The sequence below is a fragment of the Giraffa tippelskirchi genome, chromosome 12 (assembly GCF_054371585.1).
Source record: "Giraffa tippelskirchi isolate mGirTip1 chromosome 12, T2T-mGirTip1v1.2.pri, whole genome shotgun sequence".
Taxonomy (NCBI): Eukaryota; Metazoa; Chordata; class Mammalia; order Artiodactyla; family Giraffidae; genus Giraffa; species Giraffa tippelskirchi.
In genome coordinates, this window is record NC_137286.1 from 11,649,725 (window position 1) to 11,672,916 (window position 23,192).

At 39.1% G+C, this 23,192-nt stretch overlaps 1 protein-coding gene across 1 annotated transcript in view; it reads right to left on the reverse strand.

Moving 5' to 3' along the window:
• The window catches only part of UNC79 (unc-79 subunit of NALCN channel complex), a 269,126-nt gene extending 261,097 nt beyond the window's left edge, over positions 1–8,029 (reverse strand). The window contains exon 1 of the mRNA XM_081548126.1: positions 7,847–8,029. The gene's annotated coding sequence lies outside the window, so the exon portion shown is untranslated. The remainder of the gene's footprint in view (positions 1–7,846) is intronic.
• Positions 8,030–23,192: the final 15,163 nt, after the last annotated feature.

Here is a 23,192-nt window from a genome sequence, read left to right on the forward strand (position 1 = left end):
CCGACACGACTGAGTGACTGAACAACAGCTCTGCACTAGCAGAGGTATGTATAAGGCATTGAATCTTTTTCAAGTGTCACATTTAAAGGAGGAAATAAGAAGGATCTGGAATGCATTTTTAAATGTAATGTAAAAAGTGCCTCAAAATTAAGTCATGTTATCCCCCAATGTTATTGAGCAATTATTCTACATATACTTTGGCCACCTGATGCAAAGAGCCGACTCATTGGAAAAGACACTGATGCTGGGAAAGATTGAAGGCAAAAGGAGAAGGGGGTGGCAGAGGATGAGATGGCTGGATAACATCACTGACTCAATGGACATGAGTTTGAGAAAACTCCAGGAGACAGAGAAGGACAAAAGAGCCTAGTGTGCTGCAGTCCATGGGGTTCAAAGAGTCAGACATGGCTTAACAACTGAAAAACAACAAAAATTCTACATATATAGTATACAGTTTAACATCTAGGAAGAGCTCACCCAACTCCCAAAGAGGTGGAGCTCTAATATGGGTAAAACATGACAGGAAGCTACTGAAGGGTTTTAAAGAAAAGAATGATGAGAATGACATGGAAGCTTCTATATTTCAGATGGATTACTAAGGGAACTATGTGAGGATAGATTTGATGAGGACAAAAGCAGACATGGGGAGATAAATTAAAAGGCTGTAATAATAGAGAAATGATGAATTCAGGAATTACAATGGTGACAGTAAGAATTAATAGGAAGTGAGGGATCTGAGGAATATTCAAGACATAAAACCAAAGCATTAATACAATAACATTTGACTCTCAAAACTATTGTGAGAATGAATTACACTAATATATGTCAAAGTGCTTAATACATAATAGGCACAAACAATAGACATCTAAACTCTCCTTTCTAGAGATCATAAGATTCAAATACATGTAACTCTGACAAGACAAATTGGTTATATAATTAGGAGTTATCTATTGTCACTTCTGAGGCAAGCTCATTTCTTCTTTAAATGCAAATAGCATCATATATATAAATGTGTAGGTATATAAACACGCACACACATATAAGTACCTATGTCTACAAACATATACACATATCCTTTAGGTTTTGTCCTAGTGTCAGATCAAGTTTCTGAGACCAATGAAGAAATACACTCTAAAAGGCTGATTTCCCTCCAATTTTAATCCCACAATAAACAGGAAATGAGACACACATGATAAACTATATGCTATTTAGAAGTGTTGTCCTTTCGAGAAACATCTGAAAGGAGAGAAAAACCAGACAGAAATGGACTGTATAGATTGAAAAAAGAAAGCTAAAAATTCTAAATGAAATGGATGAGCCTTCCATACTACAGGAAATGAGCTTATTGATAAGTATATATTTTTGCTTAAGGTAGCTTTTGATGCAATGAACATTTCATTTCTAAGCCAATATATGTGTTCATTTATGCTGAGCTACTAATATCTTTTCAGAATATAAGAAATAAATACACATGAATTTCCAACATAATAATACTATAAGATGAAAATCCCAACTTAAAGCCTTTTTATTGATTGAGTAATCAACACATAAAACTTGAACAGATATGTTATCAAAGGATCCAAGTTATAACGTGAAGAGTCCCTGACTTCAGATGTACTGTCACTTTATCTTAAAAAAAAGCTGCTGTGTAATAAGATAGCCTACCAATTAGGAATTGTAATTATTAAGCTGAATATATTAAGAGAAAACTTTAGCTATAAGAATCAAAAATACAGTGAACGTTTGGGAAAAGTATCAGTTGTTATGAAATACTATAAAATTTGATTGAGCATATATGTTTTAAGTACTTTTGATAACTATATTTTTAATTAGTTGTAAATCTATTTGAAAAGCATGTGAAAATTGTATATAATATAGAACCTCACATTAATGAAAATATGAAATCTTCAAATGAATGATATCCAGAAACATAATTATTCAATCCTTTTTTCCAAAAAAAAAATATTTATTTATTTGACTGCACTGTGTCTTAGTTGCAGTATGTGAACTCTTAGTTGCTACATGTGGAATCTAGTTCCCTGACCAGGGATCGAACTCAGACCCCCTGCATTGGGAGTACAGGGTCTTAGCCACTGGACCACCAGGGAAGTCACTGTAATTCTTCTTTATAGAAGACACTTACTTCACCTTCAACCATTTTTACTTATTCAAAAAACAGCTTTTGTGCAACCCTGTGCCCTAGACAACAATTTACATGCTGAAGACACAGATATGAACATAATACCATCTACGTGGTGCTAGTGGCAAAGAATCTGCCTGTCAATGCAGGAGATGCAAGAGACATTGTGTTCTATCCCTGGGTCAGGATGATCCCCTGGAGAAGGAAATGGCAACCCACTCCAGTATTCTTGCCTGGAAAATCCCATGGACAGAGGAGCCTGGCGGACTACAGTCCACAGGGTTGCAAACAGTCGGACTGAGCACACACACACACATGGGGGAAGTTTAGGAAGACTTCCAATTTTTTGACTTAGGTGAATGTGCAGATCATAGTGCCATTTGCCAAAATGAGTACTATAAAAAAGAATTACAAGTTTAGGACCAAAGACAATGCATATGGGTTTGAGTTGCCTGTAGGATGCTTGAATATGGACAGAGGCCAAGAAACGCGTTTAGACTAGAAAATTGAATTTGAGTGTCATCTACATAGAAGTGAGAGTTGATACCTCAAGAGTGAATGAGAGAAAGAATCCGTGGGATTTGAAAAGGAAAAACAAGACTAATGACAGAATCCTGTTTTTAAAGACAGGGAGAAGAGGACTTCCCTGAGGGTCCAGTGGATAAGAATCCACCCACCAGTGCAGGGGACACGGATTGGATCCCTTGGCAGGGAAGATCCCACGTGCTGCAAGGCAACTAAGCCTGCACGCTGCAACTACTAGACCTCGCTCTAGACCCTGCGAGCCACAACTACTAAAGCCGCATGCCTAGAGCCCATGTTCTGCAACAAGAAAAGCCACTGCAATGAGAAGCCAGCACACTACAAATAGAGAAAGCCCATACGTCTAAATAAATGAACTTTTTTTAAAAAAAGATAAGGAGAAGAAAGGTAGCCCTAAGAAAAAAATCTGAATAGGGACAGTCAGCAAAGAAAGAAGAAAGGGAGAGTTTAAATAGGGAATAGAAAAGCTAATGTCCAACCATGAAGAGAAATCAGAGCTGAAACCAGGTGCTCTTTTTGCGACCACATTCATGGTTAATAGCCACACTCTAATTTGTACACATGTGAATAAAACCAGAGTTTCCCCTATAAGAAGCTAGCTATGTTGCCCAAAGACTTCTAAATGGCTACAGGTTGCAGTGTTATTCAAAGTGCTTTTATATTTTAGTCATATTATCAAATAATGTAATAAAAATAAATAAACTACCTTTTGATTTCTCCAAGCATAACCCTTAAATATGTAAGGGACGGGGCAAGTTCAATTCCAAATCATAGTGCTAATTAGCTATACTCTTAAAATGTTTGTTTAGATGTAATCAAAAGATTTTTAGTTATCAGGATAAATATGTTGAATAGGGTAAACACATTAAAAATGGCATACATTCATATTTCTGTAATTACTATAGTAAGTTTATACACAAAATATCAGCAGGTTAATTTCCAAATTTGACAAATATTTTGATGGATATTTATGTATGTGATTTATATAACCAGATGCTACACTGTCATTATAATACAAAAGGTGATGGACAGGCAATTCATGCCTTAGAAATGTTCTGTATAGATGATCAGTTAGTTCTCTGCTAGATATATCAAGTCAAGGAATTGTCATGCAGAGATTCCCTCCCATTCAAAATGGATTAGGTTTATTGCCATAGAAGAGACTTGGAGACAAAGAAAGGAGAATAAAAAATAGTTAATAGGCTATGTACCATTTAAACAATGGCTATTCTTTTTTTCTGCTGCACTCTGGTGGGCTAGAGCCAAACATTATAATTATCCTTATTTTAGCAGCAAGCACAAGGTTTTATACTTGATGATAATAATAATAATAATAGCTAATATTTATTATGGTTGGGAAGATCCCCTGGAGGAAGAAATGGCAAACCACTCCAGTATTCTTGCCTGAAAAATCTCACGGACAGAGAAACCTGGCAGGCTACAGTCCATGGGTTGCAAAGAGTCGGACACAACTGAGCAACTGAGCATGAATGTGATTATTTACTAATTTATTGTGTGTCAAGATTCTGTGCTATGCACTTTTCATGGATCACCTCATTTAATCTTCACAACAACTATGACTATCCCCATTTTATGAATAATGCAGTTGAGGTTTAGAGAGGTTGAGTTAACTTGTCCAAGGTCGCAGAGAATGTAAGAACCAGAACTAGGATTTAAACCCAAGCAGCAGTCTGATTCTACAATCCCGACTCTTTTAACTTCTGCTGTTATCAAAGGCAAGCTTTTCTTGAAAGAGCACACCCAAAGTTCCAGATTGGGCAATTTTAACTCTTGAAAGACAGGAAAAACTGGGGGGATAGGGAAGTGGATTCCTCTTTCTCCTCTTTAGAATCCCAAATAAAAGAACTACAAATTCTTATTTTTATCATTCTATATCAGCCACATAAACGTTTTCACTACAATGAAGTTTCACTTTAAGACAAACAAACAAACAAACAAAAAAACCCAGAGCATTTGGAGGAAAAAAGTTGGAACTCTGTGCAATCGCCTGGAAATTGCTAGGCAGCTTTCACCTTCTGTTATGATGTTCTGCAGAAAGCATAGGAAACTGATTGGATATATAAAAACAGGCCCCAAACCATGTCTTAACTATACATACCTAGCCTCTCTTTGATCATTATTACTTATTTTATGAAAGAAAATGCTACTCCATAAAAATAAAATCATCTTTCACACATCTGGGATACATTACATTTGAAAGGTAAGTCACCTAATTTGTTTGGTTGAAATGCAAGTACTTCCTCTTGACAGCTCAACCAAACTATGTCCACTTCCTGTACCAAAGAAACCTCTACCTACATCAAGAGGCCACAGGAAGAAAAATAACAGAAACAATATTTTGACACTGCATTAAGCCTCCATTCCCCCTTGGTCCTTAGGCATGTGGTCCTGTGCACGCTTCTGAATGCAGAAAAGAATGAACTTATTCCCATTCCGGTGGTCTTCACATCCAACAGAGAGAAAAATCTCATGGCCCTCCCTGCTCTTTCCCCTTCCTCCTAGCCATACTCCTACTGAGTCCAAGAATAAAATATCACAGATTTGCAACTTCTCTTTGTTAAAAAGTAGTCACCCTTTGCAAACAGCAACCACACAGCCTTTCATGTGTCTGCTCAATTTTCAGGTATATAATGTGCACTAGAGTGTCAACTCATCCATGTTAGTATATACAAGAGAGAGAGAAAAGAGATTCTTAACTTCCCTTCACCCTGAATAAAGATAACCTAAAAACACCCAAAGCATCCTTATCCTTTTCATAGCCTACTCCCATGTTACCTCCTTTGCCCTCCAAAATGCTAACAGCAAACAAAGATAGTTGCTGCTCCTACACCTGACTTCACAGATGGAAACTTTGAGGCACAAAACTATTAAGCTAATTGCCCAGGTAATTGTGTCTCACAGTTAATCAAAAGAGCATGAAAAACTCAAATCCACATGTTCTAACTTCAAATATGGCATCCTTACCATCATCTACTGATGAAAAAAAAAATATGATTTTACAAAAATTCTAAATTACCTAAACTACATACTATGTGTACTACACAACCAAGTCAAATACATTATATTCATCTTGGAATTAACTGCCCAGGAAAGAGACAAGACAAAGAATCCAGTGCATCTCAAAATATAACAAGGAAGAAGACAGTAATACTCACTGGCTTTCACCTGATATTACTTATATAATATGTAACTATAAAAGCAAATGACAGGTACTAAAATAAAATTTTCAAGGGAGCGATATTCTCACGTGGGAAGTTCTGCACCAATTCCAATTACTCAAGATATAATGCATCTAATTTTTTCAAAAATCTCTGTAGAAGAAAAATTTACCTTTGAGATTTAGATTTAACTTGTCAAAATAGGCCAAAAAAAATCACAAAAGAACTTCCTAATGATTTAGAAGAGATGGACAAATAAGTGGGGAATAGCTGTCAGTATCATAACTATCATTTCTTGAGTACTTGCTATATGCTTGACTCACCACTCAACATTTTATATATATTCTCTCATTTATAAGCACAACAATCCCATTGGCATTATTACCCCACGTTTACAGATGAGGAAATAAAGTTCAAAAAAGTCAATTATTTTGCCCAAGGTCAAATAGTAAACAGTAGAACTAGGATGCAAACTCAGGTAGTCCAGATTCCAAAAATAAACAAACAAAAATTTATCTAAAGGTACACACACTAGATGGTAGGTGAACATAAAGGATCTCTAATGAACCATTGATCTGGGAATTCTTTGAGTCTTCAGTTAATTTAATCTACCTGGTGAATAAGTGACATACTGCATTTTATCAAACACAAGCTACTGACCCAAAATACTCACTACTGTTTTCAGCATTTCACAAAATGGTTTTAATAGTCATTCCAAAAAAGAATTTAAAAGACTTTTAAGCAGTAACAGCATTAGCAACATAACTGTGTACTGTTTTGAAAGAAACAAGAGTCAATTCCATGAACAGGCTTTGGTAAATTTGTTAAAAATTCAAAAGCATTGCTTAGTAAAAACACCTTTTATTTATAGAAGTTTAAGTTCCTGAATCCTTCAAGTGCACTCAGGAAAAGGTTACATGATAATCAACCTACCAAGTACATACCAAAGGCCTACTAATGTGCACTGCAATAAGAGAGGCTATAGGAAACAGATTAGAAACTTCCTCTGTCCACAAGGAGTTAGCAGGTTGTTTCCAACCAATTCACACAGCCAGTCATGACTGGGACAACTAAAACCCCCTGCTATTTGTTATAGTTTGTGTGAGCTGCTCTACAAAAGAAATCTCTTTGGCAAAATGATATGATCATTTTCCCAGAGCCCCTTTCACTTTCTTGCCAGCACTGACTCTTGCTTTAACCTATGGTTGGGGTTAGTTTCAGCATTAGTGCTGATATTGTTGATTTTTCCTCACACTGAATCCAGAATTCTGCCTGGCTTTCGGCTCCCTCCCCCTTCTCTGCCTTCTAGCCTCTCCAACCCCAAGTGGAAACTGCAGACTCAAACTCCCCTATGGCTCCAGCACCGAGAACTGGGCATGCTCAGAAGGCCAGGCAGGCTTTGGTTGCACTGACAGTTCCCCGCCCCTGATTTGCCGCTGCCCCCCTTCCCCCACTCCAACAACAGATACTGAAATGTTTATCTGAAAGATACGAGGCCTCTTTTCCTCAAGAATGGCCCCATTTTAATTTCATTTTGCAGGGTCTTTCAGTCTTGCGAAACCCCACCACCAGCTCAGGAAGCCCGCATAATTTTTCAGCACCGGGGACAGCGCCGCGTTCCCATTAACGTCCACCCTCCCCCACCTTCTCTTTCACCCCCCACCCCCCCACCCGCCCCAACCTCAGCCCCCACCCCCGCACCAGCACGATGCCAAGGTCTCCCAGCAGCCGCAAACGCCGCAACTGCAATAGCTCCCAGCCGGAGGCCGGGCCGGAACGCCGGGCCGGCTGCTACTTACACTGCTCCGCTTTGGTGGACATGGTGCTGTCCAGATGGAAAGGCTTTGCCCCAAAATCTGTGTCGTGTGAGCTCCCTCGCTCCGCCAGCGATGTTGCGAGGAAAAGAGCGCATACCCCCCACCCCCCACCCCCTCGCTTTCCCCCTCCCTTAGGCCCGTGTCGCTACCATTCGGACAAAACGCACATCAAATTGCAGAATTCGGTCCCGGAAGGTTAGGAAATCGCCCCCGGAGAAATGGGTGGGATTTAATAGGCGGCCAAAGGCTTCCTGTCCGTCCCCTCCTGGAGCTGCCCGCGTTGATGTGGGCGGGGAGACCAAAAGAAGAGAGCAAGGTGCGGCTCCTGGTGAAATGGGGAAAATGGGCTCGACCGGGGGAGGAGTATTTCCATTCATAAGGCGCACGGAAGGGACGGGTGTTTCCCAGAGAAAAGCCTCTTAAAGTGCCGGAGTCCCCGACCATTTGGATCTCCCATTGGCGTTTTCCGGGCCTGTAAATCCTGCTTCGGGAGCAGCCCCCGATGCCTCAACGGGGTGACCGGAGAGGGACACAGGTGCGTCCCACGCTTGGTCTCAGCCTCCTAGAGGAAGGAGAGGGAGGCGGATCCGGGGCGGGCTGGAGAGAGCCGGGGCCGGAGGGCGGCGAGGATGCTCCTGAGGACCGCGAGGAAGGAAATGCAGAAGTAACCCTCAGCATGGCTTCCCGGCGTGCTGCGGTCCGTGCCCTCTGTCTCCCCTCTCAGATGGGCTCTCCTGCGGGTGATTAAGATGGGAGGTCCCAATGCCAGGGGGCTATGAGAAGACTTTAGAAGTCGAGTCTAGGGAAAGAGGAGATTTCCTCCGATGGTGAGTGAAGCTGAAAGGACCACAGAAAAGGAAAATGCAAGATCGGAAACAGGAGGAACCAGCTGTGCGCCCATGAAACCACCCAGGAGGGCGACAGGCACCCTCTTCCTCTTAGGAAGACCCTCTGCTGGGAAACCAAACGAAGCCAATAGAAAAAGAAGGCGATGGAAACACGCATTAAGCATATTAATAGGAAAATACTTAGATAATCAAGTACAGTGTGGAAAGACACTCAGCCTGGACTTGGAGTCAGGAAGAATCAGATTCAAGACTCAGCCCTACCACTTACTCATTCTAGGACTAATCTAATCTCACTAAGCCTCAGTTGCTTCTTCTGTAAAATGGGAACAATAAAACCTACACTGTCACTGAAAGAGTTAGTGGGTGGGTCAAATGATATAATGGATGTCCAAGTTCTTTTAAAATGAAAGTACTGTACAAGTGCCAACCATTATGACCATTCTTAATTCAAATAATTTCAATAGCTGGTGAAAGCTGAGTTAGTTTAGCAAAAGCTTTGGGAAGAGAACAGAGAGAATTGACCAATTATTTTTAATACTGATCACTGTGGTGACTAAATCAATGTTTTTCCATCTCAAAAATTCTTAGTTTAGGTAAAAAAATGTTAAATTACGTATGATATGGAAAATATTCAAAATATTCAAAAGAAATCTTTGACAGTTAAGAGAAACTAAAGATCATGGCAACAGTAGATGTGGTGTCTGGTAAGGAACCGTTTCCTGGTTCACAACTCGTGCCTTTCTGATGTGACCTCACATGGCAGAAGGGGCAAGGGAGCTCTGTGGGCCAATCCCAATCCATTTCCCAAAAGTGCACGTCCTTCTCAGGGACTAGGATTACAATAAATGACTTTGTGGGGGGCAAGAACAAAGAAACATTCACTCCATAGCCATGTCTGTCTGCAATATCTATCTTCAGGCTAGGGTCCTGGTTGGGAGATATTCCAAGGGTTCTACATTCTCTGTCTAGGCTGAGAATTCTCCCTCTATTTCTTGAAAAGCTCTAACTTTTTACCATTCACATTTCTTTTTCAATAAAAAGCTCTTCCCTCAACAACCTTGAGTCATTCAGTAAACATATTTTGGGCTTTGAATACAATCTTCCTGGTAACAGTTCCCTATGTTTACCTCCAGCCCAGATTATTCCTTTCATTCCACACTTGGTCCCCTACTGTCTACTCAGCATATGCTATTGTGTGTTTAGAGCTTTTCAAACCACAAGTGGCCTGAAGTAACTCCTGGTCTGACCCAAGCCAACATAATCTTGCACCTGGCTCATTGTATAAAATCCTCACTAGTCCCCCATCCATGATTTTCAATAGTTTCCTAAGTAATCCAATTAAAATCTAAGACAGAACATCCTGTTTCTCAGCACAGAACCCTGCAGCAGCTTCCCATCTCATTCAGGGTAAAAGCCAAAGTCTAAATAATGGAGAACAAACCCATACCTTTGACTATGGTAACCTTTTTAGGCAAAGTGATGTCTCTGCTTTTTAATATACTGTCTAGGTTGGTCATAGCTTTCCTTCTGAGAAGCAAGCATTTTAATTTCATGGCTGCAGTCACTGTCCACAGTGATTTTGGAGCCCAGGACAATAAAATCTATCACTGCTTCCAATTTTTCCCCTTCTTTCTGCCATAAAGTGATAGGACTGGACGCCATAAGTTAAATTAGCCGGGTGACAATATACAGCTTTGATGTACTCCTTTCCAAATTTGGAACCAATCCATTGTTCCATGTGCACTTCTAACTGTTGCTTCTTGACCCACATACAGGTTTCTCAGGAGACAGGTAAGGTGATCTGGTTTCCCTATCTCTTTATTCAACTTTCTTCTGCCCCATTGAGAAAGTATAATATTGTTAAAGGGAACAGGTTGAGTCAGGCAGCCTGCTTTTAAATTCCAGCTCTGCCTGGGTGTGACCTTGAACAAGTTACTTCCCCATATCTCAATTTCCTCACCTGCAAACTGCACATAATAACAGAGCTACATCAAAGGTTGTTATTTAGATTAAATGAATGCACATAATAGACAAAGCTATAATTCAAAAAGATATATAGCAACACTATTTTCAATAGTCAAGACATAGAAACAACCTAAATGTCCACTGACAGATGAATGGATAAAGAAGATGCAGTATATATACATACAAAATGGAATATTACTCAGTCATAAGAAAGAATGAAATAATGCCATTTGCAGCAACATGGATGGACCTAGAGATTGTCACACTAAATGAAGTAAGTCAGAAAAAGACAGTTTCATATGATATCACTTATGTGTGGAATCGAATATATGACACAGATGAACATATCTACAAAACAAAAGCAGACTTAGAGATAGAGAATAGACTTGTGATCACTAAGGGGGCAGAGGGTAGGACAAGGAAGGATTAGGAGTTTGGGATTAGCAGATGCAAACTGTTATATGTAGGATAGATAAACCATAAGGTCTTACTGTATAGCACAGAGAACTATATTCAATATCCTGTGATAAACTATAATGGAAAAGAATATATAACTGAATCACTTTACTGTATAGCAGAAATTAAACACAACACTGTAAATCACCTACACTTCAATAAAATTTTAAAAACAAAAGATCTAGAACAATCCGTGCTGTTAAATGATATAGGATAATCTAGAAGAGTCACTGGCACACATGAGTGTTTGCTTTTTTTTTTGCATTACTGTCCAAGCCACTCAAGTGCACCCATTTCATTAAGGTTAGTTTCAACTGTTTCAGACCCCTTAAAGCCTGAAATCATCTATGCTCAGTCAGTTCAGTCGTTCAGTTGTGTCCAACTCTTTGCAACCCCATGGACTGTAACATGCCAGGCTTCCCTGTCCATCACCAACTCCTGGAGCTTACTCAAACTCATATCCATCAAGTCGGTAATACCATCCAACCATCTCATCCTCTGTCGTCTCCTTCTCCTCCTGCCTTCAGTGTTTCCCAGAGTAAGGGTCTTTCCCAATGAGTCAGCTCTGCATCAGATGGCCAAAGTATTGCAGCTTCAGCATCAGCTCTGCCAATGAATATTCAGGACTGATTTCCTTTAGGATTGACTGGTTGGATCTCCTTGCAGTCCAAGGGACTCTCAAGAGTCTTCTCCAATACCACAGTTCAAAAGCATCAATTCTTCTGTGCTCAGCCTTCTTTATGGTCCAACTCTCACATCTATAAATGACTACTGGAAAGACCATAGCTTTGACTAGATGGACCTTTGTCAGCAAAATAATGTCTCTGCTTTTTAATATGCTGTCTAGGTTGGTCATAACTTTTCTTCCAAGAAGCAAGTGTCTTTTAATTTCATGGCTGCAGTCACCATCTACAGTGATTTTGGAGCCCAAAAAATTAAAATCTGTCACTGTTTCCATTGTTTCCCTATCTATTTGCCATGAAGTGATGGGACCAGATGCCATGATCTTAGTTTTCTGAATGTTGAGTTTTAAGCCAACTTTTTCACTCTCCTCTTTCACTTTCATCAAGAGGCTCTTTAGCTCTTTTTCAAATTTTGCCATAAGGGTGGTATCATCTGCGTATCTGAGGTTGTTGATATTTCTCCTGGCAATCTTGATTCCAGCTTGTGCTTCATCCAGCCCAGCATTTTGCATGATGTACTCTGCATATAAGTTAAATAAGCAGGGTGACAATATACACCCCCGACGTACCTTTCCCAATTTGGAACCAGTCTGTTGTTCCATGTCCGGTTCTAACTGTTGCTTCTTGACCTGCATACAGATTTCTCAAGAGGCAGGTCAGGTGGTCTGGTATTCCCTTCTCTTGAAGAATTTTCCACCGTTTGTTGTGATCCATGCAGTCAAAGGCTCATAGTCAATAAAGTAGTCAATAAAGCAGAAGTAGATGTTGTTCTGGAACTCTTGCTTTTTCTGTGATCCAGCAGATGTTGGCAATTTGATCTCTGGTTCCTCTGTCTTTTCTAACTCCAGCTTGAACATCTGAAATTTTCAGTTCATGTACTGTTGACGCTTCGCTTGGAAAATTTTGAGCATTACTTTGCTGGCATGTGAGCTGAGTGCAATCGTGCGGTAGTTGGCATTGTATTTCTTTAGGATTGGAATAAAACTGACCTTTTCCAGTCCTGTGGCCACTGCTGAGTTTTCCAAATTTGCTGGCATATTGAGTGCAGCACTTTCACAGCATCATCTTTTAGGTTTGGAAAATAGCTCAGCTGGAATTCTATGACCTCCACTAGCTTTGTTTGTAGTGATACTCCCTAAGGCCCACTTGACTTCAAACTCCAGGATGTCTGGCTCTAGGTGAGTGATCACACCATCATGGTTATCTGGATCATTAAGATCTTTTTTGTATAGTTCTGTGTATTCGTGTCACCTTTTCTTAGTATCTATTGCTTCAGTTAGTCATCCATGTTACTGATACCCTAATTATCAACCTAGGCTTTTACAAGTTCAGCCTCTTAACATGTCCATTGGGCTAATTCACTAAACTGAACCATATCCCTTAGTCAGATGGCCTGACTTACTGCTTCAAAGAAACAAATATGAACTCCTTCATATTTCCTTGTCTCCACTGATCAGTATTAACCTTTCTCTCTTTCTTTTCTTCTATTTCAGAAGTAGTACCCCTCTACATTGCCAGGTGAAGTGGCCTTTTCTTCTTAATCTATACCTGTAATTATAAATGCTGCCATTAATCATCCTCTCTTTCCAGCATTTTAAGTCTATATTTTTTCAATGGATTGTTCCATTGTGCTCACAGACATGAATAAATCTTCCATCCTGGAAATGGTGTACTTGTCATCACTGAATAAGTGATCTCCATTTTCCCACCCACTGCTTCCATTTTCTCAGCATCCAATCCATTATCATCTCCTTGCTGAAACAGGTTCTTTCAGTAGTCACTAATAAGTTCCCAGTAGTCAATTACAATTATCTTATCTCTTGGTGACTAATTCCACATATCAAATATCTCCCTATTCATTTTTGAAACTCCTTTTTCCCTTAAGTTCAATGCTATAATGTTCTGAAAAATCTTCTCCAAGCTTTTTGGTGCTGGTATTGTTTAACGAAGTATTCTCAGCAAAGAAATATAAAAAAAAGTAGTGCCATAAACACTAACTTTGCCTCTGCCCACTGGCATCAGTGGCTCAGCTGGTAAAGAATCTGCCTGCAATGCGGGAGACCTGGGTTCAATCCCTGGGTTGGGAAGATCCCTGGAGAATGGAAAGGCTACCCACTCCAGTATTCTGGCCTGGAGAATTCCATGGACTGTAAAGCCCATGGGGTCACAAAGAGTTGAACACGACTGAGTGACTTTGACTTTCACTGCCATCAGATCTTAATAATTCGTCATATTTATACTAATATTTTATTCTTAATAAAAAAACATTTTAGATTCACTAGAAACCCCCATAAAACTTAACCTAATTTGTGGTTAATCAAACACTCATATTTTTATACTGTTTATCTATTGATTCAGCATATACTTACTGAGCACCTAGCATATGTCAAACACCGTTGCAGGCACTGGGGATACTGTTGTGAACATGTATGACGCAAATCTCTGCTTTCAAGAAGCCAGTATCATAGTGGGGAAGACAATCCTCCGCAAAATTAAACAAGCAAAATAAATAGTATATTAGGTACTGATAATTACACAATAGAAAAAAATACTAAACCAGGAGAAAGAGATAGGAATGTTGAAAGAAGTTGAAATTTTGGATAGGGTAAATTTTAGATAGGATAGCTACATATGCTATATGTTGTTGTTCAGCCACTCAGTCGTGTCCAACCTTTTGTGACCCCGTGGACTGCAGCACACAGGTTTCCTTGTCCTGCACTGTCTCCCAAAGTTTTCTCAAACTCATGTCCATTGAATCAGTGATGCCATCCAAACATCACCTCCTCTGTCATCCCCTTCTCCTGCCCTCAATCCTTCCAGCATCAGGGTTTTTTCCAGTGAGTGAGCTCTTCCCATCAGGTGGCCAAATTATTGGAGCTTCAGCTTCAGCATCAGTCCTTCCAATGAATATTCAGGGTTGATCTACTTTACGATTGACTGGTTTGATCTCCTTACTGTTCAAAGGACTCTTGGACAAAAAGCACCCAAACATCATTCATCGATGCTTAGCTTCTTTACGGTCCAACTCTCACACCCGTACATGACTACTGGAAAAACCACAGCTTTGACTATACAGATGTTTGTCGGCAAAGTGATGTCTCTGCTTTTTAGTATGCTGTGTGGTTCTAGTTCCTGTCCTACAAGGAACACTTTAAGCCCCACTACCCTACAGGAGCTAAATTCAAAATACCATTACCTACTTCCAGCCTGGAGTACAGCATGTTTCTAACATCAACCCTACTCACAAATTTGCATTTCTGCTCACTTTCCAATACAAATTGATTTTTATCTTGTTTTGAACTCAGCCATGTCCTATCTGTCATTACTATGAGTTTAGGCCCAATGCATGTACATATTACCATCTTGAATGAGTAGTATCTGTCTATTCCATTTGACCCTTCCTTCATCTTCTGATTCACTCCCCCAAAATATGAGTTGTTTCTCAAAGCTTCAGCCTTGGAATTCTTATCTTTCCTCTAAATCTTTCTTCTTTAGATATACTATTTCCATGCTTCAACTACAACTTACATGTTGAAAATTATCAAATCTTTAATTTTTGTGTCCAAACTCATCTACTAAGATTCAAGCTCTTATTTTTAACTGTTTGATAGATGGTATTTTGATTGTACAATTAATACCTTAAACTCAATATACATCAATCATGCATTATTTTCCTACACCAATCAGCACCTCTTTCCGAGGCCATTAGTCTCACTGTTACCCAGATTGGAAATCTCAGTGGTGTTTTACTCTCCAGTATCCTCTTATCCATATAATCAGGCTTTGCTTCAGACTGTGTTGTGTCCCCCTCTGTCCTCAATGCATATGTGGAAACCCTAACTTCCAATATAGTGGTATTGGGAAGTGGAGCCTTTGGGAAGTAATTGGATTAAATGAGACCATGAGGCTGAGGCTCTCATAATGGCATCATTAGTGCCCTTATAGGAGCAAGAAGAGAGACCAGAGCTCATACTCGCTCTCTCTCTTGGTCTTGCTCTCACACTCCCTCCCTCTCCCCCATGTAAGGACATGGTGAGAAGGCAGCCAAAGAAGGGAGCCTTCATCAAGGAAATGAATCTGCCAGCACCTTTATCATAGACTTCACAGCCTCTAAAACTATAAGAAATAAATTCCTATTGTTTAAGCCACTCAGAACTGATAGTAGTAGCAAACTAATATAGGTTTCAAATTTTAACATTTCTCTTTCAGAACTGGCCTTGAACTCAATTCTTTCTTTCCATACTTTTTGCTGTAACACTAATTTACCTCTTCTTGATCTCACATCTGAATTACTAAAACTCCTCCCTGAGTAGTTCCCCTAGTGTTAATCTCACTCCACTCTAATCTATGCCATATTAATCATCCTAAAGTAGGATGTACCATCGATTCCAGTACCCTCTCCTATGGTCAAACTTATCCTTTCAACTTCCTCATCATTAAGTCTCTACTTATGTCATTTCCTTTGCCTAGAATTCATTTCTCTACATTTTTTCTTTAAAAATCTACCCTTCTTCTGCTCAATTGCTACTTCAGCCATAAATCCTCAGCATTTATTCAGAGAAATTTCTCCTTCATCTGACTCCCAGGATGCTCTGCCTGTACCATTCATATGGCACTTATCTGCTAACTTATACCACATTTATCTACTTACTGTCAGTTCTTTGTGAACAGGGGTCATTTACATAGCCATATCAAGCCTAAAACAAAGTCTTGCCCACAAGAACAGTATAAAGAATATAAACTTTGAGATAAATTGTCATTCAAATCCAGGCGCTGCCACTGCTTGACCTTGGGCATACTAAATTTCTCTAAGTATTTAACCTGTCAACCATTGTGCCTGATACCCTGTTTCTTCTCTGGTAAACTGACCCCAAATAGCCTCTGCTGAAAGAGTGCAAGAAGTTACTCCCCAAAAGATCTCCCCCACAGAAATGGAAATAAGAAAGTAGAAGAATCAGCCACTTAATCATAAAAAGAGAAGAGAAAAGAAACACAAATAGGAAAGGAGGGTTACCTGACTTAGGTCAATGATAGGCAACCACACAGCGATTCACAGAGTTCGGTTCTAAGGTTCCTAAAACTGCCAAGGACTATGAAGGACTTTCTCACTCCAAGTTCTATTTCAGCCTGTCAGAATGGTTCCCATTCTATTTGAGGACTACTAATTCAACTTTTCCAAGATAACTGTTAAAGAGAACTGCTTTACTAAGATTCCTGTTTCCTACACACATACACACACAATATTTCCTTTATTTAATAAACAATTTATTGTTATTCAGTCACTCAGTCATGTCCAACTCTCAGCAACCCCATGGACTGCAGAATCCCAGGCTTCCCTGTCCATCACCATATCCTGGAGCTTGCTCAAACTCTTGTCCATTGAGTTGGTGATGTCATCCAACCATGTCATCCTCTATCATCCCCTTCTCCTCCTGCCTTCAATCTTTCCCAACATCAGAGTCTTTTCCAATGAGTCCACTCCCTTGCATCAGGTGGCCTAAGTATTGCAGCTTCAGCTTCAGTATCACTCCTTCCAATGAACATTCAGGGTTGATTTCATTTAGGATTGACCGGTTTGATCTCCTTGCAGTCCAAGGGACTCTCAAGAGTCTTAGCCAACACCACAGCTCAAAAGCATCAATTCATCAGCACTCAGCCTTCTTTATGGTCCAACTCTCACATCCATACATGACTACTGGAAAAACTATAACTTTGACTATATGGACCTTTGTTGGCAAAATAATGTCTCTGCTTTTAATATGCTGTCTAGGCTGGTCATAGCTTTTCTTCCAAGGAGCAAGCATCTTTTAATTTCATAGCTGCAGTCACCATCTGCAGTGATTTTAGAGCCCAAAAAAATTAAGTCTGTCCCTGTTTCCATTGTTTCCCCATCTATTTGCCATGAAATGATGGGACCAGATGCCATGAGTTTAGCTTTTTAAATGCTGAGTTTTAAGCCAGCTTTTTTCACTCTATTTCACCTTCATGAAGAGGTTTTTTAGTTACTCTTTGCTTTCTGCCATAAGGGTGGTGTCATCTGCATATCTGAGGTTATTGATATTTCTCCCAGCAATCTCGATTCTGGCTTGTGCTTCAACCAGCCCGGCATTTTGCATGATGTATACTGCATATAAGTTAAATAAGCAGGGTGACTGTATACAGCCTTGACATACTTCTTTCCCAATTTGGAACCAGTCTACTGTTCCATGTAAGGTTCTAACTGTTGCTTCTTGACTTGCATACAGGTTTCTCAAGAGGCAGGTAAGGTGGTCTGATATTCCCATTTCTTTAAAAATTTTTCAGTCTGTTGTGATCCACACAGTCAAAGGCTTTAGCGTAGTCAATGAAGCAGAAGTAGATTTTTCTGGAATTCTGCTTTCTCTATGATCCAAGGGATGTTGGCAATTTAATCTCTCGTTCCTCTGCCTTTTCTAAATCCTTCTTGAATATCTGGATGTTCTCGGTTCACATACTTTTAAAGCCTAGCATGGAGAATTTTGAGCATTACTTTGCTAGCATGTGAGTTGAGTGAAATTGTGCAATAGTTTGAGCATTCTTTGGCACTGTCTTTCTTTGGGATTAGAATGAAAACTGACATTTTCCAGTCCTGTGGCCACTGCTGAGTTTTCCAAATTTGCTGGCATATTGAGTGCAGCACTTTCACAGCATCATCTTTTAGGTTTGGAAAATAACTCAGCTGGAATTCCATCCCCTCCACTAGCTTTGTCCGACCTGATGCTTTCTAAGGCCCACTTGACTTCGCACTCCACGATGTCTGGCTCTAGGTGAGTGATGACACCATCGTGGTTATCTGGGTCATTAAGATCTTTTTTGTGTAGTTCTTCTGTGTATTCTTGCCACCTCTTCTTAATATCTTCTGCTTCTGTTAGGTCCACAATGTTTCTGTCGTAATTGTGCCCATCTTTGCATGAAATGTTCCCTTGGTATCTCTAATTTTCTTGAAGAAGTCGCTAGTCTTTCCCATCTTATTGTTTTCCTCTGTTCCTCAGCACTGTTCACTTAGGAAGGCTTTCTTATCTCTCCTTGCTATTCTTTGGAACTTTGCACTCAGATGGGTATATCTTTTCTTTTCTTCTTTGCCTTTTGCTTTTCCTCTTTCCTCAGCTATTTGTAAGGCCTCCTCAGACAACCATTTTGTCTTTTTGCATTTCTTTTTCTTGGGAATGGTTTTGATCATCGCCTCCTGTACAATAGTAGTCTGTCTATGGTTCTTCAGGCATTCTATCAGATAAAATCCCTTGAATCTACTCATCACTTCCACCATATAATCATCACTTGCACATCTTCAAATATGTAAGTGTGCAAATGTTAAATTACACTGTCATTGTTGTTTAGTTGCTAATTCGTGTCTGACATTTTGCAGCCCCATCGACTGCAGCATGCCAGGCTTCCCTGTCCTTCACCATCTCCCAGAATTTGCTCAAACTCATGTCCATTGAATCAGTGATGTCATCCAACCATCTCATCTTCTGTCATCCTCTTCTCCTCCTGCCTTCAATCTTTCCCAGCATCAGGGTCTTTTCAAATGAGTCAGTTCTTTGCATCAGGTCACCAAAGTATTGGAGCTTCAGCTTCAGCATCAGTCCTTCCAATGAATATTCAGAGTAGATTTCCTTTAGGATTGACTGGTTTGATCTCCTTGCAGTCCAACGGACTCTCAAGAGTCTTCTCCAGCACCACAATTCATATAGTAAATAATAAATATAATATAAATAAATATAAAAAATAAATATAATAAATTCATATAATAAAAAAACACACTATACTATTATTAATATATTAGGGCATAATACATTATTATATTTTATTTCAAAACCTGGAGCTAGAATTCCTCTTGGGAGGTAATTTATATAGCTCTGGTAAATACCCTGCAAGTGTTTGGGAAAAGAAGGTCCTATAAATTTAGATACAGAGTGACCCATTTTGTCAAGGATAAAGAGAATTATCCTGATAAATAGAGGGAAAAGAGATAAAAAAGATAGAGACAGGAAAATGACAGAAGTTGTTCCAGTGTTTGACCTGACTTTTCTCTGATCTCTTTTAAATATTCAATAAAGTTATCTAAATGTTAGTCTTGGTGCAAGTGGGTATTTTGTGGAAAGAAGAGCCTGGACTTCGTGTCCAGGGTGATATGAGGTAAAACCAAGATAATATCAGAGATGCAGGAGTAGAGATCAAGAGAAACATGATAAAATATGTCAGAGGAACTAGTGATATCAAAGAAAGGCTGTATAAATGAGATTGGACCAATTTAATCAAATCTTTATTGCAAATAAAGACTCCAATTAATGTTTGGGTGGCCCTCACAATAAACCCTCTACTACGTGTGGTAAATTTTGATTCCACAGAAACAAAAAGGTCCAGCTAAAATACCAAATATCTTATCTGTATAAAATGGGGTTAGTGATGACTACCTCAAAATCTCAGATGTGAAGAATCAATGAAATATACGTACAAAGTGCTCAGCAATGGATATTAAATGCATAGAGCTCTGATCCAGTCTGCTACTTATAATCTCAGTCTTGAACTAATCACTTGGACCTGCTTACATGATTTGGCTCTACTAATTACTCTATGGGTTTCCCTGGGGTCTCAGTGGTAAAGAATCTGCCTGCCAGTGCAGGAGATACACGAGCTCAAGTTCGATCCCTGGGTGGGGAAGATTCCCTGGAGAAGGAAATGGCAGCCCACTCCAGTATTCTTGCCTGGGAAATCCCATGGACAGAGGAGCCTGGTGGGCTACAGTCCATGTGGTCACTGAAAAGTATGACACAACTTAGAGACCAAAACAAACAAAAAAATTGTACATTATTCTTTTTCTACCCACATTTCAAGTTTATGTGTAAATTTTATGCGCCCTTTCAAATTTATGTGCAATATTATCACCCAGGTTCCAGCTTTGGATCTTTCCAATAATGTTGCTGCTCCTCTACCCTGGAAGCCTTACCTCAAGTTGCCTTTATTTATTACCCTTCTAGTTACATTCAGTTGTGTGCCCAGAACAACATCCCATCTAACTGGCCTACCCTGATCCTGTAGATAGGGTCAAATCACAAGATTCTTGTGGTTAAAAAAAAATTATATCTTATGCTTCTATATACCCACATTATGTAAAACAAAGAAGCTAAGCTCCTAACAGTTACTGAGATAGCAATGAAAAGGGAAAGTAAGGACTGCTGAAAATTCTTCTCCATAAAAGAAAGAGAAAACTGGCAAAAATTACCAGGATCAACTTTTTATAACCTCTGGACATTAACTAAAGGCTTGCAGCAACCCAAGCAACATGAACTTAAAAAAAAAAACCTTCAATAAAGTTAGAGAGCTTTGTAGCATTTTAATTTTCCCTGGTCCCACTCTCCTGCTCTGAAGCAGCCTTGAAAACTAACAGATTATATTTGCAGTGAAAATTAGCATCTGGCAGCAACTGAATATGACAGAACCAGGTTGGGGCTCCTTCAAAGTCTCATTCTCAGTGGATTATCATTATTTGATCTCTCAGATGATTTCCTACAAGATATTACTTACAAGATTGTCTGTATTTGACCTGATGGGGAGCTTGCCCATGTGCAAATTTGAAAAGGCTTTTCCTGAGGCATTGGTCAAAAACAACTGCAGGCATCACAGCTGTCTGAGGGGGTGGATAAAAGTTGGGACAAACAGTAAACTAACCAAAAAGCTTAAAAGGAAAAGATGAAGAATGAGATATTGCAGGGGTTTTGAAAAGCTCCCAACATATTCCTAGGAACCTATAAGTCCATCCACACACATCAGACTGTGCATATGCCTGAGGTGTACACATTCTCAAGAAAAAAAACAAGAAGGCCCTAAGCTCTCACCTTTGGCTGACCTTAAGACATTGTATAGGAAGTGAAGGCCAAGACAGAGTTGTCCACTGCTCAGCTGAGAGCTATATACATACCCTCAACACATACATACACAGACACACACACACACACACACACACAGATTCTCTGCAAAGACTGAAAGACTTATTTTTTCTAGACAGTTAAGAAAATCTCCATCCAATAATTAGCTGACCACTAAGCTAACCAAGCACAGACTTCTGTGGCCACACACAAGAAAGAATAGACTTTATATAATTAATTAAAAAAAACTCACTAAACAAGCAAACTATTAAAAATGAAAACAATAAATCCTAGTGAAAGAAAAAAAAAAGTCTTGTTTCCAGAGTTACAACATTATATAAATTAAATGTACAGTTTTCAACAAAAATTGTGATCTAAGAAAGCATCACACACACACACACACACAGGGAGAAAAGCAACCAATAGAAACTGGCTATGAGAAAGCCAGAAAAAAAGAAAGTAAGAAAGGCTTTCTTATCGGAGAAAGACAAATCAGCTATTTTAAATATGTTCAAAGAACTAAAGGAACCCATATCTAAAGGATAAAGGAAAGTACAAGAGCTATGTCTCACTATTTAGAAAATAGCAATAAAAAGATTTTTTAAAAATTTAAGAACCAAAGAGAAATTTAGAGCTGAAAATGACAACAACCAAAATGAAAAATTCAGTAGATAATCTTAAACAGAAGGTTCAAGCAGACAGAAGAAAGACATCAGTGAGCTTGCAGACAGGTTAATTGAGTGTCCAGTCTGAGCAATCAAAAAAATTTTTTTTAAGTGAACAGAGCCTCAGAGACATGTGAGACATCATTAAGCATATCAACACATGCATAATGGAAGTCTAAAAAGGAGAGGAGAGAAAGGTACAAAAATATAAAAGAAATAATGTCTGAAAACTCCCCATATAGGATGCAAAATATTAATCTACATATTCAAGAAGTTCAACGAGTTGCTAGTGGAATAAATTCAAAAAGATCCACACCTAGAGACATCACAATCAAGCTGTTAAAAGCCAAAGATAAAGAAAGTAGCAAGAGAGAAGCCACTTGTCTCTTACATGTGAAACTCAGCAAGATTAACAGCTGACTTTTCGTCAGAAACCATGGATACCAGAAACAATAGGATGATATACTCAAAGTGCTGAAAGGAAAAAAAAATCTGTCAGTCAAGAACTCTACATCCAAAAGAGGTTATCTTCAAAATGAAGGTAAAATTAAGGCATTCACAGATAAATAAAAACCTAGAGAATTTATTACTAGCAGACATCCCTAAAAGAAATATTAAAGAGAGTCCTTGAGAATGAAAGGAAAGGACTTAAATCCAAAAGTAAAGGGCATTGAAAAGGCAATTACATAGGTGAATATAAAAGACAATAAAAATGCATTTTTTGTAACCAAGTAAGTACTTAATTATGTGAAGTGTCATTATTATTATTATTCCAATGTGTGTGAAACTTCAGTGGAGACAACCATTTAGCCAGGTAAGGCAAAACAAACCTGATGATAAATGGGATAGTAGACTTCACAGCCAATCAATGGGATAATAGATTTCACAGCCAAATAACACTAATTCCCCCCTTAAAGTACAGTAGCACTAACTACTGGTAGAAACTGTGAGTTTAAGAGAAGTTAGTAATAGGTTCTAAGAATTCTGTCAGAAGATGTTTAGCTTTAAG